Raw genomic sequence first — 18865 nt, forward strand, 5'->3', positions numbered from 1 at the left:
ACGGTAATCAATACACAATCGAAGAGTGCCATCTTTCTTCTTTACAAATATGACTGGTGCTCCCCAAGGAGAAATGCTAGGGCGAATGAAACCTTTATCCACCAAATATTGCAACTGGGCTTTCAGTTCCTTCAACTCTGCTGGAGCCATTCTATATGGAGGAATAGAAATAGGTGCGGTACCCGGAAGTAAATCAATAGGGAACTCAAGCTCTCGATTATGAGGTATTCCCGGTAAATCATCAGGAAATACATCAGGAAACTCACTTACTATTGGGACATCCTCTAACTTAGGTTCCCCCTTTGAAGTATCGATCACGTATGCCAAATAAGTCGGATACCCTTTTTGCACTAATTTTGAAGCTTTGATGGCCGAGATTACACAAGATGGTAATACTCGACGTTCCCCTACAAACACAATCTTTGCTCCCTCCGAATTCCGAAGAACAACTTCTTTTCGGAAACAATCCACGTTCGCCCGATGTGCAGTTAACCAGTCCATACCTAATATTAAATCAAAATCCAAAATCTCTAGAGGAATTAAGTCACCCCTAAATTCTTCCTCACCTACCCTTACCCCACAGTCTCTATAACAAGTATTTCTAATCAACTGTTCTCCTAGAGGGGTATGCACTACAATTTCTTCCTCTAATGGTGACAGGTTTCTATCAGTAATTGATGCAAATGTCGTACTCACATAAGATATATCTGAGCCAGAATCTATCAAAACATAAGCATCTTTATCAAATAAAGACATAGTACATGTCACTGCTCCAGGTCGGACTCGTGCCTCATCTTCTGTCACAGCAAAAACTCTTGTCGCGGTACGAGTCTATGGTCTCGAAGGTGGATGTGACGGGGTATTACTCTCCACACCAGACCGTATGGCTACTCCCTGTCTCGGTGGTAACCCAGAAGAATCTCTCCTCTGTATATCTGTGCGAGCTGGTGGAGATGATGCAGCTACAATGGCTCGTCCTAACTGTGGGCAATTACTCCTAATGTGACCTGTCTGTCCACATTGAAAACATCTTGTTGGCCCTCTACATAGCCCACTATGATAATTCCCACAATTTCTGCATCTGTCAGAACCTCCGAGACTCTTTCCAGAACCAGTCATAGCAGATCTGCTAAACCTCGAAGGTCTCTGCTGTGATGGTGGAAATGGAGGTCGAGGAGATGTCACGGAAACAGAAGTAGTGCTCCCTGAAGTCGCTGAGTCCTTACATCTTTTTACTGGCTGACTAGAAGACATACCAGGATTCCTCATTTTTGCAAACTCAGTCCGAATCCTTCTATTCTCAGTCGCGAGCTTCTCAGCCCGTAAAGCCATCTGTACCACCTCCTTATGTGGCTCCCTACCAATCACTGTCATTCGCTCTCTGATCTCATTACGGAGCCCTTCCTCGAAATAGCTGGCCTGATCCTGCTCAGATTTCACCAGATCCGGCACATATAACATCAACTCGTTAAAACGAGTCTCGTACTCCTCTACAGTTAGATTTCCCTGTTTCAAACTCAGAAATTATCTCTTCTTTTCTTTTTGATGGAAATAAGTGAAATACTGACCATCGAATTCCCTAAGAAAATCGGACCATGTCTGAGGAGTAGCGGAACGGGACTTCACCGAATTCCACCAAGTACGAGCCCTCTTCTCTAATAATCTCGTAGCCACCATCAGCTTCATGTCATCATCTAATCCCATATCAGAGAGAGTCTCGGACACCTGATTAATCCAGTCCTTTGCCACAGTGGCATCCAACTCACTAGTGAAAGATACACAACCCAATTGCCTAGCCTCCTTCAGCTTCTTGGAAATGGATACATCCTGTATTGGTGGTGGAACTAAATGAGTAGCTGAAGGCACTACTGGTGGAACTTGACCAGTCTGAGCTTGACCAGCCATTGCTGCAAAGAAAGCTGCCAATGCCTGTGCTGCCTCAGTAGGCATGGCGGGAATACCAGTAGGTGGCTGAGGAGATGGAGGATGTGGAGGACTATCGGCCTGCTCAGCAGCAGGTGCTGCCCGAATGGTAGATGCAGCTGATTCCTCCTCTACTGTATCTGGCTGATGACGTTGGGAACGACCTCTTCCCCTCCCAACCGATCTAGTGAGAGGTGGGCGTCCGCGTCGAGGAGGCATTATAATCTATAAAAAAATACGAGCAAGTTTAGGTAACCTTAGGCTCTATATGCAAATGCATGCATTCTATTCAATCTAACCTAACTTAACTTAATCCGAGGCCACACTGATATTGTAAATATTTAAAACAACTTTAAAACTAAAAACTTTGATCTTGAAAACCAAAAGCTCTGATACCAATCGAATTGTCACGACCCGGTACTCCCCTCGAGCCCGTGACAACCGCCGCGGTGTCCCGGTAGACACTTATTGCCCAGAATGTCAACCCGAAACCCCGCAAGGCTTTACTATCAGTTTCTTTGTTCCCTTGTGAGCAACCATTGTCAAATATCGTGTTCTAAAATATTTTAAGCTATTTCCAACTTTAAACAAATAAAATATTAATTTTTCGTCTCACAAGGGTATTTTGGTCATTTTTCTCAAAAATTTTAAAACTGGCTAAAACGTAATATACAAGTACAAAACACACAATTCATATTCAAAATGAGTTTAAAAGTCTAAAATCTTCATTTAAAACGAAATTATGGTTATTTGAATATAATAAGAAAATAAAAGAAATATTAAGTAAAATATTCTATTTTCTTATAAAACAATATTTATAGAGTTATACGTGAATAATTTTTATAACGTAAAAGTTAAATAAATTTATACATACTTAAATACAGTAAGCCAAAATATTTAATTTAATTTACAATAACAAGAGTGCCCCCGAATAAACAAAAGTAAAGAGGACTGTGAACCTACGGTTTGGAAAATGCAGATCCCACTGTAGTCCTCGATGAGATCAGCTATCTACAGTCTATACTGAACCTGAAATGGGTGGAAAGGAGGGTGGTGAGATTATAAAATCCCAATGAGTAAACAAACATCATCATAAACATCTAGAGTTGAGTACATGGAGATAATAAAGTAAATCATCATAAACTGGGTTATAGCATTAGAACACATTTTGTTCAAAACACGTAAAGAGACTTATGAATCTCATAAAAATCTAGGCTTGTGCCATAAATCCATTCTCGGGGACACCTTGGCCGAGGCATCCTACCGAGACCGCCAAGGCTATTAAAATTCATATTTCACATAAATCATGTTTTTGTTTTGAAAACATAGCCGTTCCTTGGCGTTGGCTGAGTTCCCCCTCACGTGGTGGTTTAGTGTGAAGTGAACCCTAAACTTTACCCCAGGAGATATCCTACGCGCCTCTCCGTTCGAGGTAAGAATATAATGGGGTTTACCGTGCCCCTCTAAAAGGCTGGTCCACAGAAACCCCCTACTGCAGTGATTAATTAATATATAATCCACCATATAATAAAACTCAATAACATGATATGGCAATTTTGTAATTCGTAGTTTTTCAAGGTAACCAAACAATTCGCATTTTAATACAATTGCCAACTAGCCAATCATGCTCGATTTATCATAAGCCAGTTAATTTAAACAATCAAATTGCCACAATTAACAGTCTCCGTGTACTCTATTTTTCAAAATCACTATTAATTTCAAAACAATTTATAATTTAATTTCATTGAAACTCATTTATTCATAAAACATGAAAATTTATCTTTTTAAATTCCTTTTTCCATAGAATTCATGAAAGCATTTAAAAACCACCCTAGATAATTAAAATGACAGTAAATTTACTCACAATGTCTAGAATGCAGACTTTTGACCTCACGTTTGCCGAGTAAACACTTAATTATAATCTGTTTGAACAAAAAATGTAAAAAAATTCAACTTAAAATCAATAATGAGATTATAAACCTATTTAAAGCGAGTAATGAGGCTTTCGAAGGCATGGTTGACTATAAAAAGACTTTTCCTGCCAATAGAGGGTTTTAACCTCACATTTCCCGAGTAAACACTTAATTACAATCCGTTTAAATAAAAAATGTAAAAAAATTCAACTTAAAATCAATAGTGAGATTATAAACATTTTTAAAGCGAGCGATGATGCTTTTCAAGTCATGAATGACTATAAATGGGCTTTTCCTATCAACGGGGGGTTTTAACCTCACGTTCCCCTAGTAAACACTCAATTATATTCTTCTTTAACAAAAAATGTAAAAAAATTTAACTTAAAATAAATAATGAGATTATAAACCTTTTTAAAGCGAGTAATGAGGCTTTCGAAGAAATGGGTGACTATAAATGGACTTTTCCTATCAACAGAGGGTTTTAACCTCACGTTTCCCGAGTAAACACTTAATTATAATCCGTTTAAACAAAAAATGTAAAAGAATTCAACTTAAAATCGATAATGAGATTATAAATATTTTTAAAGCGAGTAATGAAGCTTTTCAAGTCATGAATGACTATAAATGGACTTTTCCTATCAACGGGGGGTTTTAACCTCACGTTTCCTGAGTAAACACTCAATTATAATCTGTTTAAACAAAAAATGTAAAAAAATTCAACTTAAAATCAATAATGAGATTATAAACCTATTTAAAGCGAGTAATGAGGCTTTCGAAGGCATGGGTGACTATAAACGGACTTTTCCTACCAACAGAGGGTTTTAACCTCACGTTTCCCTAGTAAACACTTAATTATAATTCGTTTAAACAAAAAATGTAAAAAAATTCAACTTAAAATCAATAATGAGATTATAAACATTTTAAAGCGAGTAATGAAGCTTTTCAAGTCATGAATGACTATAAATGGACTTTTGCTATCAACGGGGGGTTTTAACCTCACGTTTTCCAAGTAAACACTCAATCATAATCTTTTTTAACCAAAAATACAAAAAATATTAACTTAAAATCAAAAATGAGATTATAAACCTATTTAAAGCGAGTAATGCGACTTTCGAAGGCATGGGTGACTATAAGTGGACTTTTCCTACCAATAGAGGGTTTTAACTTCACGTTTCCTGAGTAAACACTTAATTATAATCCGTTTAAACAAAAAATGTAAAAAACTCAACTTAAAATCAATAATGAGATTTTAAACATTTTAAAGCGAGCAATGAGGCTTTCGAAGGCATGGGTGACTATAAATGGACTTTTCCTATCGAGGGGGGGTTTTAACCTCACGTTTCCCGAGTAAACAGTCAATTATAATCCGTAAAAACAAAAAATGTAAAAAAATTCAACTTAAAATCAATAATGAGATTATAAACCTTTTTAAAGCGAGTAATGAAGCTTTTCAAGTCATGAATGACTATAAATGGACTTTTCCTATCAACAGGGGGTTTTAACCTCACGTTTCCTGAGTAAACACTCAATTATAATCTGTTTAAACAAAAAATGTAAAAAAATTCATCTTAAAATCAATAAAGAGATTATAAACCTATTTAAAGCGAGTAATGAGGCTTTCGAAGGCATGGGTGACTATAAACGGACTTTTCCTACCAACAGAGGGTTTTAACTGCACGTTTCCCGAATAAACACTTAATTATAATTCAATTAAACAAAAAATGTAAAAAAAATTAACTTAAAATCAATAATGAGATTATAAACATTTTAAAGCAAGTAATGAAGCTTTTCAAGTCATGAATGACTATAAATGGACTTTTCCTATCAACGGGGGGTTTTAACCTCACGTTTTCCGAGTAAACAGTCAATTATAATCCGTTTAAACAAAAAATGTAAAAAAATTCAACTTAAAATCAATAATGAGATTATAAGCCTTTTTAAAGCGAGTAATGAAGCTTTTCAAGTCATGAATGACTATAAATGGACTTTTCCTATCAACGGGGGATTTTAACCTCACGTTTCCTGAGTAAACACTCAATTATAATCTGTTCAAACAAAGAATGTAAAAAAATTCAACTTAAAATCAATAATGAGATTATAAACCTATTTAAAGCGAGTAATGAGGCTTTCGAAGGCATGGGTGACTATAAACGGACTTTTCCTACCAACAGAGGGTTTTAACCTCATGTTTCCCGAGTAAACACTTAATTATAATTCGTTTAAGCAAAAAATGTAAAAAAATTCAACTTAAATCAATAATGAGATTATAAACATTTTCAAGCGAGTAATGAAGCTTTTCAAGTCATGAATGACTATAAATGGACTTTTACAATCAACGGGGGGTTTTAACCTCACGTTTTCCGAGTAAATAGTCAATTATAATCCGTTCAAACAAAAAATGTAAAAAAATTCAACTTAAAATCAATAATGAGATTATAAACATTTTAAAGCGAGTAATGAAGCTTTTCAAGTCATGAATGACTATAAATGGACTTTTCCTATCAACGGGGGGTTTTAACCTCACGTTTTCCGAGTAAACAGTCAATTATAATCCGTTTAAACAAAAAATGTAAAAAAATTCAACTTAAAATCAATAATGAGATTATAAGCCTTTTAAAGCGAGTAATGAAGCTTTTCAAGTCATGAATGACTATAAATGGACTTTTCCTATCAACGGGGGATTTTAACCTCACGTTTCCTGAGTAAACACTCAATTATAATCTGTTCAAACAAAGAATGTAAAAAAATTCAACTTAAAATCAATAATGAGATTATAAACCTATTTAAAGCGAGTAATGAGGCTTTCGAAGGCATGGGTGACTATAAACGGACTTTTCCTACCAACAGAGGGTTTTAACCTCATGTTTCCCGAGTAAACACTTAATTATAATTCGTTTAAGCAAAAAATGTAAAAAAATTCAACTTAAAATCAATAATGAGATTATAAACATTTTAAAGCGAGTAATGAAGCTTTTCAAGTCATGAATGACTATAAATGGACTTTTACAATCAACGGGGGGTTTTAACCTCACGTTTTCTGAGTAAATAGTCAATTATAATCCGTTTAAACAAAAAATGTAAAAAAATTCAACTTAAAATCAATAATGAGATTATAAACATTTTAAAGCGAGTAATGAAGCTTTTCAAGTCATGAATGACTATAAATGGACTTTTCCTATCAACGGGGGGTTTTAACCTCACGTTTTCCGAGTAAACAGTCAATTATAATTCGTTTAAACAAAAAATGTAAAAAAATTCAACTTAAAATCAATAATGAGATTATAAGCCTTTTTAAAGCGAGTAATGAAGCTTTTCAAGTCATGAATGACTATAAATGGACTTTTCCTATGAACGGGGGATTTTAACCTCACGTTTCCTGAGTAAACACTCAATTATAATCTGTTCAAACAAAAAATGTAAAAAAATTCAACTTAAAATCAATAATGAGATTATAAACCTATTTAAAGCGAGTAATGAGACTTTCGAAGGCATGGGTGACTATAAACGGACTTTTCCTACCAACAGAGGGTTTTAACCTCATGTTTCCCGAGTAAACACTCAATTATAATTCGTTTAAGCAAAAAATGTAAAAAAATTCAACTTAAAATCAATAATGAGATTATAAACATTTTAAAGCGAGTAATGAAGCTTTTCAAGTCATGAATGACTATAAATGGACTTTTGCAATCAACGGGGGGTTTTAACCTCACGTTTTCCGAGTAAATAGTCAATTATAATCCGTTTAAACAAAAAATGTAAAAAAATTCAACTTAAAATCAATAGTGAGATTATAAATGAAATACCCCATACTTTGATATGGTGATAAATAAAATTGATCGAATGCATATTGAGGTCAATTAAAATGTTTAGAAGTGATAAAAGACGAAAGGAGTAGTTTAGGATAAAATTTTTCACAAGTGAGAAAATAATAATAAAATAATAATAATTTTATCAGAGGAGAATTTGTGAGATAAAAGGCGATTTGGAAGTCAAGTGAGGCATAATAAGGTATTTTGGGTACCAAAGAGACAAGATAAAATTTTTAGAATAAAATAATATTTTATTAATAAAATATTATTAAAATATTAATATTTAGCCGGATGTCGAAGTCAATCAAGAAGAAGGATCATATGGTGGATCCAAGTGGGGGAGAAGATGACAAGCGCGACTCTATAAAAATATTTGTCATGACATACACGTGATGGATAGCATGTTTGCATGCTAAGAGAGTCCCGAAAAAAATTTACAAAAGTCGATATTGTACCTAGAGGTACAATAAAGTTGAGTTAAACCTCGAACTAGATAAAATAGAGAATTTACGATGAAATTAAGAATTTTAAAGTCCCAGAATGGTTTAATATGGTGATTCGAAGTTCGAGGATCAATTTGAAGACAAACCGAACTTTTCGCTATCTAGGGGCAAAATGGTCATTTGCCAGCTAAGGACAAAATGGAAATTTTTAGAAAAGATTTTTGGCCCCATTTGACTTATTGGAGTAAGATTTGAGGTTTAGAAGTGAAAAATTTTAATTTCGGTATAATTTGGAGTAAAAGGGTAAAATGGTAATTTTACCATTCGAAATCGAAAATTTAATTTTTTGAAAGGATTTTGATCAAATTTAATTATTTGGAGTGTGAAATGAGTATGAGGAGTGAAAATTATGCATTATGGAAAATTTTCAATTTTTGGGGTAAAAATGTAATTTTTGAAAAGTTCGGGGGCAAAAGTGTAATTTTGAAAAATTTGCCCCACCAAAACTTTGGAAAAATCTGGAAATTTCACTCAAGACTTGGATAAGTCAAAGGGAATGCATGGTGAAAAAAATAGGACAAGTGGATGGCTAGAAAAAAAAATGAATTAATAAAATATTTAAAATATGAATAAAATAATATTATTTCATTAAACAATAAAAAGGCATAAAAAAAATCAGCCCACCCATTCTTCTTCTTCAACATTCGGCCAAGCAAGAAACAAGAGAGAGAAAGGAGAAAACAAAACCCTAGAGAGAGAAATCAAAGAAAAAGTGTGAATTTTCAAGGAAATTAAGTGAAAAAGGTGAGATTTTTTCTATTAAGCTTGAGTTTTCTTATTCCCAAGCATTTCTCTTTATTTTTCATGATTAAATTACATGTTTTCATGATGAATTCAATTCTGAAAAAATGGGTTAGGAGAGAGAAAGTTGTTGGATTTATTTGATTTTAATTTATGTTAGTGTTTTTAGTTAGTTTAGCATATTTAGAAACAAAACAATAAGAAAAGAATTTATTTTCTCCCCCAACCATTAATGGCTGAATTTACCATGTAGTGAGTGAGGATGAGTTTGATTTTATTCTAGGAGAATTGGTTAAGGAATAATGAATTATGAGCCTAGAAAAATAATGGGAATTTTCGGAGCAAAAATATGAATTTTTACCCACTAGGGGTATTTTTGTAATTTGCTGTTGGGACTGATAATTTGCATCACACTGAGGGACATTAAGTTAATTTGGGTGTAATTGAGGTATAGAAACTGAAAAGAATTAAATTGGAGTTTAAACGAACCCGTTAGAAATTTAATCGGGTGATAAGACGAATTAGGCTAATACCGGATTTAGATAGTTACCAGTGCATTTTTGCATTCCATATCATGCATTGGTAGTCCAAATTAGTTTAATTTTGATTTAGTACCAACTTAGTGAATTCTCGATTTTGTACTGTGTCAAGGTGGTGAGTCCTCCAATAAAGGCAAGAAAATTACATCCGAGGACCAGTAGACAGAGTGCTTCGAAAGTCTGCATTCTAGACATAGTGAGTAAACTTATTATCGTCTTAATTATCTAGAGTAGTTTTATACAACTATGTGATTTTATGAAAAATGGGTTTAAATGGTAAATTGTTATGTTTTAAGGGAAATTGTGATTTTATAAAATGATTTTATAAATTTTCTGAAAAATCGAATATTGATTTTGAAAATAGAGTAATTGGAGACTGCTAGTTTGTGTTGCAAATTTATGGTTCTGAATTGAATGGCTTATGACAATAAATGAGCATGAATGGCTAAACTGATTTTGGTGTTATAATTATTTATACTGTGTATTCAGCCTTGAGAGGCTAGGTTGTGATAAATTGCCATGACATGCTAGAATGAATTTTATTGATTGGTGGATTATATATTAATTATTTACTGCAGAGGGGGTTCCGTGGACCAGCCTATTAGAGGGGCACGGTAAACTCCATTATATTATTACCTCGAACGGAGAGGCGCGTAGGGTATCTCCTAGGGTATAGCTTAGGGTTCACTTCACGCCAAACCACCACGTGAAGGGGAACTCAGCCAACGCCAAGGAACGGCTGTATTTTTTTCAAACAAAAATATATTTTAAGTGTACACAAAATTTTAACAGCCTTGGCGGACTCGGTTAGATGCCCTGCGCAAGGTATCACCGAGTATGAGTTTTGGCACGAGCCAAAGTTTTAAGAAATTCATAAGCCAAGTTGATTAGTCGATTTTTATGGATTGATTTTATTTGGTTGAAATGAGTTGAATGGTAATGAAATTACAGTATGATGATTTATTTTAATTGTCTCCATTTACTCGACTTTAGATAGTTTAGATGGTATCTGTTTACTCGCTGGGATTTTATAATCTCACCACCCTCATTTCCTCACATTTCAGGCTCAGGGAATTTCGTAGTTAGCTGACTTGAACAAGGACCTTCATTTGGACTCGAATCGGTAAAAGCTGTAGGTTTCCAGCTTCCGATGCATTTTGGATAGATATGGGCCCACGTGTCACTGTAAAAGAAATTTTATGCTTTGGCTATTTGCTTTATAGTATATATGAATATAATTATCTTTTACGCTATAAGAATTATGTACCGATAGTTTTATGAAAATTATTTTACAAGAAAATAGTTTATTTTATTGAATATTTTTATCATATTCAAATGGTCAAATTTTCACTTCAAATGAACGTTTTAGATACTTAATTTTTTTTAATCATTAAATATATATTTTCGGCTTACCTACTACATTTTTAGCAAGTTTCGAGGTTTTCGATAAAAATGACGAAAATGCCCCTGTGAGCAAAAAAAAAAAAACAATATGTTATGTTATAATTTGGAAATGATTTGTAATCCTTCGTATTTTGATTATTTGATAACTATTGCTCACCGGGGAAGTGCGAAAGCTGATACGAGAGCCTTGCGAGGTTTCGATCGACATTCGGGGTGAAGAATGTTTGTCGAGGCTTCGCGGCGGTTGTCACGGGCTCGATGGTGAGTTCCGGGTCGTGACAATTTAGATTGGTATCAGAGCATGGTTTAAAGATCAGATATTTTGATTTTAAAGCATTAGATTTTAAAGCCTTTGGTTTTAAGGTTGTTTTAAGAAATCTACACTGACATTGCGTGGCCCCAAGTCCAATTAAGTTAAGTTAAGTTAGGTTAGATTGAATAGAATGTATGCATCTACATATAGAAATCTACCTATTTTTGATATGCATAAATAATTAAACAATTACTATTTGATTGCATATAGGTTTTGAGGTGCACTGGTGACACATACACCATGTCTAGGAGAGACGGTAGTCCCGACGCCTCTCATAGTATTAGCGAGGGATCGCTAGATTCTACTGCTAAGAGCCGGTGGCAACCCGAACCGAGTAGTCCAAAAAGTACAGATAGTAATAATATTAATGTAAGCATAAGAGGTTCCCTTTTGAGAAAATCTAAGGAACATGTTAAAGAAAGGGGAAATTAAGAATAGTTGAAGGAGGTATTCGTTCTAGGAAGAGCGTGACAGTAGTCCAACACTTTCCACCAGGCTGTGGGAGAAATGTAAGGGGACAACCAGAAAAGGATAAGGAGAAAGTAACAGTGGCAAGTAAACCTCTTAGAAAAGTGTCAGGTGTACGACATTTTCCTCCCGGTTGTGGAAGAAATGCTGCACCGGTGAGTGATGAAGAATATAGGAGAATACAACAAGCCTGGATTGAAGAACAAAGGAGAAAATCTCAGGAGGAAGAGGATCCATTGATGTGCCCAGATCAGGACAAAGAGGAACCTAAAGATGTTTAATACTTTAGTTGAAGTTGTATTGTCATAAATCTAGGCAAGTGTCGTTTAAGGGAAGATGTAGTAGTTACCTGTGTAAAGGAGTTAGGAGTGGCTTTTATTTTGTATGACTCAAACGGAATGTAAAATAGCAGTTTAAATAATTGGATATGTATGGGAATCTTTTAGTATAACAGAGATAAATTGGTAATATAATTATTGAGGAAGGTTATAGAAGGAAGCAATAAGGTCATAAATGACATTCGGAATGGATAATGTGATTAAGTTAATGATTGTAATTTAAGCATGAAGGGGATTATTTAGTGATGTTATGACACTATGAGGTAATAGTCGGGCACAAATATAACCCAATGAAGTTAAATTATGAAATATGGGGAATATAAAATTTTGATTCAGTAAGGATTGTGAGAATAAAATAAGGAGGAAGCTGAGCTGTTTTCGTAGTTAATTATACCGAAAGTCAATAAGATTATTGGAGTATAAGACAAAGAAGATAAATGGGATAGGGATGACAATAAATTTGAGGAAAGTTGTAGATAGTGAGCAACTTATGTGTGGAGTGGTATATGTATCATGAACTTATTACACTGTATGGAAAGGATGTTATGAGGTGGAATTTTATGAATGTTGATAAAAGTCAAAAGATGACATGAGATGAAAGTATTAATTTGGCTTAGTGTGTATGACAAGAAAATAGAAGGTACCTATACTTATGGAACTCATGATATATATCTAAAAGGGAAACCACTGGTTGAGAATGATTGATGTGGTGACTTTGAATGCAAACAAATAGCTTTGATGAGAAAATTTTTATAGCTACAATACTTCAGCATTGACTGTTCAACGCTATACTGCTTCAAATACCTCATGCTTATGATGCATGAGTAAGATGGGAGTGACATGATAATGAGCTTACAAATTGAATTTTGGTTGTTGGTCATTGTGTTTTGTTATCTGGGAGTCTTAAATATTCTGGAGAATGTTTACCCAAATGAATTGAAAAACTTCTTTATTGCCTTGTATATAGGCATATAATTAAAAGAAAAAAAAATTGAAAGATTCTTGAAATGACTATATTGAGATGAGATACCAAATAATGAAAGTGTGAAGGAAGAATTACGAGACTGGTATAGAAAATCAGTTTATATAGAATATCATTACGAGAATTTGTAATATCTGTTTTGATACAGTAAAATGACAAGGGTTAGTAACAACATGAGGCTAATTGTGTGGCACCCTGGAAACCTATGAAGACGAGTTAAGGATTGAATGGATGAGTACATATTTATATATCTTTAAGATTAAGTGTTTTAGGAATACATAAACATCTTTGAGAAGAGATTATAATCATACACAGCAAGTATGAAACGTAAAATTTTTAAAACTTGCTGAGAAGCCTAACGGCTAAATCACAAGTTAAGGGATCACATGCTGTGAGACATAAGTTTAAGATAGATATTCCCAAGGAAATACTCAAGAGAAGTTTTGCTCTGGATCTCGTTAAAGCAAGCACTAAGTTATGTGATTATAAAAAGGAAGCTGTAAGCTGAGAGTGATATTAGTATTAATATTGAAAAATACTTGAGGGGAATCTAGTTTTAAGTTTTACAATTTCAAGTACAATTTATTAATTAGTTAAGGAAGAATGGTGTTATGTTCATATGAAGGAGTGGAACAAAGGATGATAGAAGTTGACCTTGAAAATGAAGTCCGATAATGAAACTTTCCTAATATATTATGGAAATTGGAATTCGAAAATGCTTAAGGCATACATGATTCAAATGGGTTTGAGTCTTAAGTGACAAATCAATATCGTAATGCAAGAAAGATACAAGGTAATATAGAGGCATGAAAGATGATTAAGGACAAAAAGGATGACTCTTAGGAATTGTGGTATTGCATGAGATGCAATGATCAAGTTGAGATAAATCTTTGAGGCATCAATAGGATTATAAAGCATACACGTATAATAGATTATAATTCAATGGAGATGACATTGTGATGAATGATATATAGTATAAGGAAACTCAAACATATGGTTGGAAATGATATGAATGATATGAAGTTATACACAAGTATAATAAGAAGGTTGACATGCACTATAAGAATTATTATATTGAAACTAGGATTGGGATACGGATGAATAATGGGGGAATGTAGTCCAAGGCATGTGAACACATGGATTCCTATATATAAAGAGAGAGGTTGACATTTGAAAATGCATGTATATATGTATATATGAAATTGATAATTTTACTAACTGAAGTGAAGAATGGTTCTCGGTAATTGGGAGATTTTGAAATAGTGTCCAGAGAGGTTAGTGAGCTAAAGTGTTAACAGACATGTAATGAACGATTAAAGTTATGAATGACTTTGAAAGTAAACCTTAAATTGTTTAAGTTTTTAATGGAACTCCATTAAAGGAAGGGTTTGGACCAGTATAAGATGGATGAATCAAGGTTGAGAAAATTGGTATGGAGCAAATTAATAAAACGATGATTAGGTATACATAAGTAAGTATGATATGTGATCGAAATCAGTATAATTGAGGTGAAGTTATGGTTCAAATTTAATAATGGTGATAAAGGCATGCTTAGTGTCTAGATATAAGAGATCATGGTTGTGAAAAGTATTACTGATTCAGTTCCAAAGGATGATAATTGCTTTAAATAAAGCATTTAATTGAACTGAAGGTGAACGAGGGAAATAAATTGAATGTCCCTATAAAAGGAACAAGGAGTAGGATCATAGAAGGAGATTGATAATGCAACATCGACAGGAATTCGAGGACGAATTCTATTTAAGTGGGGGAGATTGAAATACCCCATACTTTGATATGGTGATAAATAAAATTGATCGAATGCATATTGAGGTCAATTAAAATGTTTAGAAGTGATAAAAGACGAAAGGAGTAGTTTAGGATAAAATGTTTCACAAGTGAGAAAATAATAATAAAATAATAATAATTTTATCAGAGGAGAATTTGTGAGATAAAAGGCGATTTGGAAGTCAAGTGAGGCATAATAAGGTATTTTGGGTACCAAAGAGACAAGATAAAATTTTTAGAATAAAATAATATTTTATTAATAAAATATTATTAAAATATTAATATTTAGCCGGATGTCGAAGTCAATCAAGAAGAAGGATCATATGGTGGATCCAAGTGGGGGAGAAGATGACAAGCGCGACTCTATAAAAATATTTGTCATGACATACACGTGATGGATAGCATGTTTGCATGCTAAGAGAGTCCCGAAAAAAATTTACAAAAGTCGGTATTGTACCTAGAGGTACAATAAAGTTGAGTTAAACCTCGAACTAGATCAAATAGAGAATTTACGATGAAATTAAGAATTTTAAAGTCCCAGAATGGTTTAATATGGTGATTCGAAGTTCGAGGATCAATTTGAAGACAAACCGAACTTTTCGCTATCTAGGGGCAAAATGGTCATTTGCCAGCTAAGGACAAAATGGAAATTTTTAGAAAAGATTTTTGGCCCCATTTGACTTATTGGAGTAAGATTTGAGGTTTAGAAGTGAAAAATTTTAATTTCGGTATAATTTGGAGTAAAAGGGTAAAATGGTAATTTTACCATTCGAAATCGAAAATTTAATTTTTTGAAAGGATTTTGATCAAATTTAATTATTTGGAGTGTGAAATGAGTATGAGGAGTGAAAATTATGCATTATGGAAAATTTTCAATTTTTGGGGTAAAAATGTAATTTTTGAAAAGTTCGGGGGTAAAAGTGTAATTTTGAAAAATTTGCCCCACCAAAACTTTGGAAAAATCTGGAAATTTCACTCAAGACTTGGATAAGTCAAAGGGAATGCATGGTGAAAAAAATAGGACAAGTGGATGGCTAGAAAAAAAAATGAATTAATAAAATATTTAAAATATGAATAAAATAATATTATTTCATTAAACAATAAAAAGGCATAAAAAAAATCAGCCCACCCATTCTTCTTCTTCAACATTCGGCCAAGCAAGAAACAAGAGAGAGAAAGGAGAAAACAAAACCCTAGAGAGAGAAAATCAAAGAAAAAGTGTGAATTTTCAAGGAAATTAAGTGAAAAAGGTGAGATTTTTTCTATTAAGCTTGAGTTTTCTTATTCCCAAGCATTTCTCTTTATTTTCCACGTTTAAATTACATGTTTTCATGATGAATTCAATTCTGAAAAAATGGGTTAGGAGAGAGAAAGTTGTTGGATTTATTTGATTTTAATTTATGTTAGTGTTTTTAGTTAGTTTAGCATATTTAGAAACAAAACAATAAGAAAAGAATTTATTTTCTCCCCCAACCATTAATGGCTGAATTTACCATGTAGTGAGTGAGGATGAGTTTGATTTTATTCTAGGAGAATTGGTTAAGGAATAATGAATTATGAGCCTAGAAAAATAATGGAAATTTTCGGAGCAAAAATATGAATTTTTACCCACTAGGGGTATTTTTGTAATTTGCTGTTGGGACTGATAATTTGCATCACACTGAGGGACATTAAGTTAATTTGGGTGTAATTGAGGTATAGAAACTGAAAAGAATTAAATTGGAGTTTAAACGAACCCGTTAGAAATTTAATCGGGTGATAAGACGAATTAGGCTAATACCGGATTTAGATAGTTACCAGTGCATTTTTGCATTCCATATCATGCATTGGTAGTCCAAATTAGTTTAATTTTGATTTAGTACCAACTTAGTGAATTCTCGATTTTGTACTGTGTCAAGGTGGTGAGTCCTCCAATAAAGGCAAGAAAATTACATCCGAGGACCAGTAGACAGAGTGCTTCGAAAGTCTGCATTCTAGACATAGTGAGTAAACTTATTATCGTCTTAATTATCTAGAGTAGTTTTATACAACTATGTGATTTTATGAAAAATGAGTTTAAATGGTAAATTGTTATGTTTTAAGGGAAATTGTGATTTTATAAAATGATTTTATAAATTTTCTGAAAAATCAAATATTGGTTTTGAAAATAGAGTAATTGGAGACTGCTAGTTTGTGTTGCAAATTTATGGTTCTGAATTGAATGGCTTATGACAATAAATGAGCATGAATGGCTAAACTGATTTTGGTGTTATAATTATTTATACTGTGTATTCAGCCTTGAGAGGCTAGGTTGTGATAAATTGCCATGACATGCTAGAATGAATTTTATTGATTGGTGGATTATATATTAATTATTTACTGCAGAGGGGGTTCCGTGGACCAGCCTATTAGAGGGGCACGGTAAACTCCATTATATTATTACCTCGAACGGAGAGGCGCGTAGGGTATCTCCTAGGGTATAGCTTAGGGTTCACTTCACGCCAAACCACCACGTGAAGGGGAACTCAGCCAACGCCAAGGAACGGCTGTATTTTTTTCAAACAAAAATATATTTTAAGTGTACACAAAATTTTAACAGCCTTGGCGGACTCGGTTAGATGCCCTGCGCAAGGTATCACCGAGTATGAGTTTTGGCACGAGCCAAAGTTTTAAGAAATTCATAAGCCAAGTTGATTAGTCGATTTTTATGGATTGATTTTATTTGGTTGAAATGAGTTGAATGGTAATGAAATTACAGTATGATGATTTATTTTAATTGTCTCCATTTACTCGACTTTAGATAGTTTAGATGGTATCTGTTTACTCGCTGGGATTTTATAGTCTCACCACCCTCATTTCCTCACATTTCAGGCTCAGGGAATTTCGTAGTTAGCTGACTTGAACAAGGACCTTCATTTGGACTCGAATCGGTAAAAGCTGTAGGTTTCCAGCTTCCGATGCATTTTGGATAGATATGGGCCCACGTGTCACTGTAAAAGAAATTTTATGCTTTGGTTATTTGCTTTATAGTATATATGAATATAATTATCTTTTACGCTATAAGAATTATGTACCGATAGTTTTATGAAAATTATTTTACAAGAAAATAGTTTATTTTATTGAATATTTTTATCATATTCAAATGGTCAAATTTTCACTTCAAATGAACGTTTTAGATACTTAATTTTTTTTAATCATTAAATATATATTTTCGGCTTACCTACTACATTTTTAGCAAGTTTCGAGGTTTTCGATAAAAATGACGAAAATGCCCCTGTGAGCAAAAAAAAAAAACAATATGTTATGTTATAATTTGGAAATGATTTGTAATCTTTCGTATTTTGATTATTTGATAACTATTGCTCACCGGGGAAGTGCGAAAGCTGATACGAGAGCCTTGCGAGGTTTCGATCGACATTCGGGGTGAAGAATGTTTGTCGAGGCTTCGCGGCGGTTGTCACGGGCTCGATGGGGAGTTCCGGGTCGTGACAATAAACGTTTTTAAAGCGAGCAATGATGCTTTTCAAGTCATGAATGACTATAAATGGACTTTTCCTATCAACGGGGGGTTTTAACCTCACGTTCCCCTAGTAAACACTCAATTATATTCTTCTTTAACAAAAAATGTTAAAAAATTTAACTTAAAATAAATAATGAGATTATAAACCTTTTTAAAGCGAGTAATGAGGCTTTCGAAGAAATGGGTGACTATAAATGGACTTTTCCTATCAACAGAGGGTTTTAACCTCACGTTTCCCGAGTAAACACTTAATTATAATCCGTTTAAACAAAAAATGTAAAAAAATTCAACTTAAAATCAATAATGAGATTATAAACCATTTTAAAGCGAGAAATGATGCTCTTCAAGTCATGAATGACTATAAATGGACTTTTCCTATCAACGGGGGGTTTTAACCTCACGTTTCCTGAGTAAATACTCAATTATAATCTGTTAAAACAAAAAATGTAAAAAAATTCAACTTAAAATCAATAATGAGATTATAAACCTATTTAAAGCGAGTAATAAGGCTTTCGAAGGCATGGCTGACTATAAACGGACTTTTCCTACAAACAGAGGGTTTTAACCTCATGTTTCCCGAGTAAACACTTAATTATAATTCGTTTAAGCAAAAAATGTAAAAAAATTTAACTTAAAATCAATAATGAG

The 18865-nt window shown here is 33.5% G+C and overlaps 1 long non-coding RNA gene across 1 annotated transcript; it reads left to right on the forward strand.

The window, feature by feature from the left end:
- The first annotated feature begins 15864 nt into the window (after positions 1–15864).
- On the forward strand, positions 15865–17972 carry LOC148764670 (uncharacterized). The gene is made up of 3 exons (XR_016024216.1): positions 15865–15968; positions 16617–16700; positions 17569–17972. It is a non-coding gene; the product is annotated as an uncharacterized LOC148764670 (long non-coding RNA).
- Positions 17973–18865: the final 893 nt, after the last annotated feature.

This window comes from Theobroma cacao, chromosome 1 (assembly GCF_053813885.1).
Source record: "Theobroma cacao isolate CCN51 chromosome 1, ASM5381388v1, whole genome shotgun sequence".
NCBI classification, from domain to species: Eukaryota; Viridiplantae; Streptophyta; class Magnoliopsida; order Malvales; family Malvaceae; genus Theobroma; species Theobroma cacao.